This window comes from Haemaphysalis longicornis, unplaced genomic scaffold (assembly GCF_048455015.1).
Source record: "Haemaphysalis longicornis isolate Haplotype H1 unplaced genomic scaffold, Haemaphysalis longicornis Haplotype H1 scaffold_5, whole genome shotgun sequence".
In the NCBI taxonomy this organism is placed as follows: domain Eukaryota; kingdom Metazoa; phylum Arthropoda; class Arachnida; order Ixodida; family Ixodidae; genus Haemaphysalis; species Haemaphysalis longicornis.
Genome location: NW_027526385.1, coordinates 1,495,381 through 1,502,105, shown reverse-complemented (window position 1 = coordinate 1,502,105; position 6,725 = coordinate 1,495,381).

Sequence of the window (6,725 nt, the reverse complement as noted above, 5' to 3'; positions counted from 1 at the left end):
AATTTCTCGGTTAAACTACCTTATTCTTTTCGCATACAGTCACGCGACATAAGCAAGGCAGCGACGTTGCAATGTACAGCTCACATTGAGCAGAAGTGCGAAACAAGGCGGGATTTTGAAATACAAAGTGAATTTTGAAATGCAAGTACAAATTTTAAGCGCATGAAGTTGAAGTATTATGGCTTCCAGTGTCATTTGATAGTCATCGCATACAGCCTTATCAACGCATGTTCTTTTAGAAGTTTTCAATTAAAGCCTATACCACAGTAGACTTGACATTTTAATACATGTATTTGCAATCTCAAAACCTTGTTGGCATTGCAAAATCTCTGTAGTTGCTGGTGAGGTGCATGGTGTCTTCTAATACGCGCGTAAGTTGCATCGGCCACATTCGGCCTTCGCTGCTTGTGCTAGCACGCTGCGGCAAAAGAAAGGACTCTTTTCCCCCAAAGAAAAAAGAAGAAAAAGAAAAAGCGCGAACAGCGAGAATATTTTGCTGTTTTTCCGCATTCGAGGAGTGGGCACTGTGTAGCTGGCCGTCCCCCCGTCAAACATTAAGATAAACATGCCGCCTTGTGTACGGGCGGGGAAGGAGCTTGAAGAGATCTCCTATGATGGAGAGCCCAGCTCGCAATAGCTGTCCCCGGCCGTCGTCCCTCTCTCCACGGCGGAGTTGTTGTCTTCTTGCGGGCACACGACATGGGCGCATATCGCTTTGTCACTGTCGGAACGAGCGCCCTCGGCAAACCCTTGCGCCGACAGGCCTTCTCCGGCCACGCGCCGCGCTCGTGTTCCGTAAGGCATAAGCAAAGGAACATAAAATGGCTCGTTTGTGATATGTTTGAGAGCACGCGTGCTCTACTTTTGGGAAGTATCTCCGCCGCTGTCTCTGGCAACCTCGTCTCCGGGTAGCGGCTCGAGGTTAAAACTATGGCGTCCGCTACTTCCATTCGTCTGCTTGTATTACTGCCGGGGTTCCATACATTGTGCTTTGATCGGCCACTTTTCCCGCCGAAAACTTATTTTCCGGGATATGTGGGACTCGTTATAAAGCGCCTTGTGTCCACAGCGTTGAATCGCGATCTAATCTATGCAGCTTAGTAGGCTCTAGGTTTGGGCAAGTTGGCAATCCACGCTGTACTTCAATTGCGCACAAAAGTAACGGAGACTGGAGAGAGACGACACGAGACAGAGCGCACTACTTTCAACAAACGTTATTAAGAAGAATTCACAACATTATACTGCCCACTCTCTCTCATGCACGCTCATCCTGAAAACAAGGAACAAACACCTCCTCCCCTCTGTGCATTATTATTTATTTATTTATTTATTTATTTATTTAAACAATACTGCGGGCCACGAATGGGCCTAAGCAGGAGTGGTGGTGTTAAATTGTTTTAAGACCAGTTACACAATTTCTAGCGGCTAAAAAAACGTGTGAACAAGGCAGTACAAACTTCTTCGGTACATATGTGAAAATCCTTTTTTTTTTTAGAAATGAAACATTTTATCAATACATTTCAACATGCTACTGGAAGAAAGAATTTCAGGGGGGAGATTGTTCCAGTCGGTTATAGTCCTGGGAAAAAAGGAATACTTAAAGGGACCCAGAAAAGCCTTCTGTAAAAGTTACAAAAGGCCTGTATTGTCACGTAGCACCAATATAGCGATGCAATGCCGTTGGAATTATTGATCTACATTCAGTATTAGCTGCGCCAGAAGCAATTAAATGCACCTCTCCCCACTTGCCGATCGACTCCTCCTCCCTCTCTGCCTCCTTCAAAGCAGCTAGCTACATTCCTGCGCCTATGCTCGCGTCAATCACTGCGGACCCGCCTTTGCCGCCTTTGCCTCGGGATCGCGCAGGAAGGAGGAAGAGCAGCCGGAAGCCAATGACAGCGACGTAGGCGGCGGCCGACCTTGCCGGCGATTGGGCGAATCAGGGGGCGCCTTCGCCGTTGCGTCAGCAGCGATCGCTGTTGCGTCACCCGCGGTCGCCGTTGCGTCAGCCGCGGTCGGCTCGCTGCGGCGTCGCGCTCATCGGGTGAGAAAGGCGATCTTGAAAAATTGTTTACAAATTACCTGTACAATGTATGGGGCTCACACTTGGCTCAAAAATCCCCCGTTATGTGTTTTACCACCTGAACGCATTTGATTGCCACCTTCACAAAGCTTTTCGGGGTCCCTTTAAATGTGTTAGCGCGCACCGAGATAGGCGTGAACTTATCGGAATGATAGTGCCTCGTGAGACCCGATGATAACGGAGCGAGTAAGGCCGATGCATCAAGTCGTGAACTTCCTTGTGCTAAATGAAAAAGAAATTTTAGCCTGGCTATTTTTCTTCGAGATTCCAGTGCTGGGATTTTGTTAATTTTCATTGGATTGGTTGGGGAGTCAAGACGGCGATAACGATTGTATTGTATTGATTGATAACGATTGGTGGACAGCTAATTTTTGAACTTTTTCAACATTATTAATGTCTTTTTTAGTATGCGGGTCCCAAACTACGCATGCGTATTCTAAACTTGGTCGTATTATTGTGTTATAGGCAAGAAGCTTTATGTTGGAAGGTGAGCGTTTCAGTTTATGTCTCAGCAATCCCAGTTTTCTTCGAGCTGACGCGGATATTTTAAGGATGTGTGTAGACCAAGTTAAATTGCTATTTATCGTAACCCCAAGGTATTTGAAACTGTCAGTTTGAGAGATAGGAACGCCGCTAATTGTGTGCTGATATTCATATGGCTGCTTTTTGTTAGTAATACGCATGAATACGGTTTTGTCAGCGTTTAGTTTCATGTCGCAGCGGTCGCACCATTTATTTATTGCTTCAAGACTGTCATTTAGAACTTGCTGATCATTAAGGGAATTAATAGTGCTGGACAACAAGCAATCGTCCACGAATAATCTGATTGTGACGCCTTCTTTAACACAGTATGTTAAATCATTAATATAAATCAAGAAAAGTAGTGGTCCGAGGACACTACCTTACGGTACACCGGAGTTTACAGGAAGAAATTGTGAATGAGAACCATTGATATCGACAAATTTCATGCGGGAGTATAAATAAGATTTTAACCAGTTTACAATGGTGGACGGAAAACCAAGTACATTAAGATTAAATATTAACTTTGAGTGAGAAATCCTGTCGAAAGCTTTACTGAAATCTATAAAGATTACGTCTGATTGGCCTGATTTGTCAAGAACAGCTGATATTGAATGGAGAAGCAATTAGCTGGGTAGGGGTAGAAAATTCCTTACGGAACCCGTGTTAGATTGGCTACAAGATGTTACCCGCTTCTAAAAAGTTTATCATGTAGTTAGATATGATGTGTTCCATGAGTTTACAACACGATGATGTTAGTGATATGACACTATAATTTGTTATAATCTCATAACCACCTTTCTTAAACACTGGTATCACTCGGGCGATTCGTCATTCCATCGGTACAATGCCTTGGGAAAGGGATGAACGAAAAATTACAACTAGGAAACGTGCGAGGGACTCGGCGTACCGACGTAGAAAAGCGTTCGGAATGTTGTCTGGACCACAAGATGATTTAGTTTTGATGTTAAGAATGATGATTTGATGATTACCACAATGATTGATGATTACCACAATCTTCGGGCACGTGCCACTGCGATTGCGGTTTCACGACAAACCATTGTCTTGCCCAAGGAACTGCGTCTCCTTTTCCGTAAGTGCGAGCACATGCTTACACAGCAGTCCCCTGCACGTGCAATTTCATTGGCCTCAATGATCTCGCGGGTCGTTTGGTTCCTGTTCATCGCTATAATATAACAACTTATCAAACATGGGAGTACATTTGCAATCCCGACAGTGGATTGCCAAATAGCCTGAGTTGGCATTTTTTACATTGTTGGCATGTTCGCGTAGCCGATCATTTACACACCTCCCCGTCGGCCCTACGTAAATCTGTTTGCAGTCTAACGGAATGACATACACTACACACGTAGCGCAGTCAACAAACATACCCCTGTGCTTGACTTCACAAGGTGGTTTTTTGTCTTTACAGTAGCTCTATTTGCACAAGTATCCAAGCTTCAGGGGAGCGGAAAACACGACATTGACGTTAGTTGTGGCTCCAATCTTTTTTAACCGGTGCGATAACCCATATGCTTGTATGGAAGGACTGAATACGTTTGTTTTTGCTGTTCGTTTACACAGTCCCGCTCACGCAGACCCTTCTTTGATTCTTTGAGCACATCATGCGCAACAGCCGTCAAAATGTGCTCGGGAAAGCCTGCTCCCCCAAGGCGGTCAACCTGCATGGTTAGGCTTTCGTACATTTTGTGGACACATGATTTTTCAAGGCTATTAATGAAGCACAGTTTGGCTACGCCCCGCTTCACCACTGTCGAATTCGCCCCCAAAGAATAGGGAAGTAAAGGTTTTCCAGCACGATGCTCATGCTGCTAGCACGTACTGCTCGTGAGGAAATGAAGCTTTAAATCTGTTGTCCATAAGTGCGTGTGTGTTTGGCTGACATGAATAGGCGGTTGGAGCCCTTGCAGCAAAGCTTGGATATAGTGAAGATCTTCCGCTATGTACATGATTATCATGGCAGAGTGCAGTACCTAGCGTGCGCGCCGTACTACCGCGTGCGTACTAAATGCTTTTAACCAAAGTATGGAACCGCTTTGTGTGACACACGAACTTATGGACAACAGCACGATTAAGTTCCTAGATTTAAAGCTTCATTTCCTCGCGAGCAGTACGTGCTGGCAGTATGAGCGTCGTGCTGGAAAACCTTTACTTCCCTATTCTTCGGGGCGAATTCGAAAGTGGTGAAGCGGGGCGTAGCCAAACTGTGCTTCATAAATAGCCTTGAAAAATCATGTGTCCACGAAATGAACGAAAGCCTAACCACGCAAGTTGACCGCCTTGGGGGAGCAGGCTTTCCCGAGCACATTTTGACGGCTGTTGCGCATGATGTGCTCAAAGAATCAAAGAAGGGTATGCGTGAGCGGGACTGTGTAAACGAACAGCAAAAACAAACGTATTCAGTCCTTCCATACAAGCATATGGGTTATCGCACCGGTTAAAAAAGATTGGAGCCACAACTAACGTCAATGTCGTGTTTTCCGCTCCCCTGAAGCTTGGATACTTGTGCAAAAAGAGCTACTGTAAAGACAAAAAACCACCTTGTGAAGTCAAGCACAGGGGTAGGTTTGTTGACTGCGCTACGTGTGTATACTGTATGTCATTCCGTTAGACTGCAAAAAGATTTACGTAGGGCCGACGGGGAGGTGTGTAAATGATCGGCTGCGCGAACATGCCAACAATGTAAAAAATGCCAACTCAGGCCATTTGGCAATCCACTGTCGGGATTGCAAATGTACCTCCATGTTTGATAAGTTGTTATATTATAGCGATGAACAGGAACCAAACGACCCGCGAGATCATTGAGGCCAATGAAATTGCACGTGCAGGGGACTGCTGTGTAAGCACTCCCGTGCTCGCACTTACGGAAAAGGAGATGCACTTCCTTGGGCAAGACAACGGTTTGTCGTGAAACCGTGGCACGTTCCAGAAGTTTGTTTTTGTTTTTTGGAGGAGTGTGTATGAGAGAGATTGCGCAGTATAAATTTGTGACTTCTTAATAAAGTTTGTTGAAAGTAGTGCGCTCTGTCTCGTGTCGTTTCTCTCCAGTCTTCGTTACTTTTGTGCGCAATTGTACAGTAAGCTATGCAATGCCAAATCAGTGCGCATGCATGCGTTCTTAGAGACGGCAATGAGGAAAAAAGTGTGTATGGAGAGAAAGTGGCCGTCGCTTAGGCGGAGTGATACCGTACATGAGCTGGTGCCGTTCTTAACTTGTTCCCGAGTATAGTCGCTGACTTCTCCAGGTGGCACCGTTACTGAGTCTCAGCCGAATTCCGTCGTGGTTCTTTCTGACATTTCTTTTCGAACGATGCGTGAACTGAGTCCCGCTGTCCATTTAAAAGCTTGAGTGGATCCTCGGGCTCCTTACAGAGACACGAGCTGTTGCTCCACTCCTGACAAGTTCCGACTTCGCCACGCTGAGGCACCTATCTAGACTTGCCAGTGATCGTTTAATCTCCTTTTATATGTCTACTTTCGCTTCTCAACTCCCAACAGACTCCAAAGAAAGTCGCGATGGTCGCAGTACGATGGAAAAGGGAACTGTTCCATTTCCGGTGTCTCGAACCTGCAGGAAACGCGTGCTTGGTTTGGGTGGGTGGTGGTGAAAACATTTATTAAACATTTGTTAGCCGAAGAGCAGCCTCTATGAGTGGGGTCCTCAGTCCAGGACTCCAATGGCGGACGCTATCCGGCGGGCCCGCTCGATCAGCCGTTGCTGGTCTTGCGGGGCAGTGCTGGACAGGGCAGCCTCCCAAGAGGAGATAGTGGGGATGGGTATAGGGGTGAGCCCGCCTGGTGAACGCGGACACTCCCATACAGAGTGGTAGAGGGTGGGAGTGGGGCTCTGGCAAGCCAGGCAGTTGCTAGCGTATTGCGTGGTGAAGAAGAGGTGTTTGTGGTGTAAGTTTGGGAACGTGTGTGTCTGGAGCTGCCGCCATGACGCGGCGTCGGCGCGGGATATATAGTGGTGGGGTGGAGGTAGTGTTTTTCTTTGTGTGCAGTAGTAGGCGAGTGTGAATGTATAGTTGAGAGGTTCGTGGGATGGAGTAAAGATCGTTTCCCCGATGTCCGGTGTGGGTCAGGAACCCAATCGCCCGGG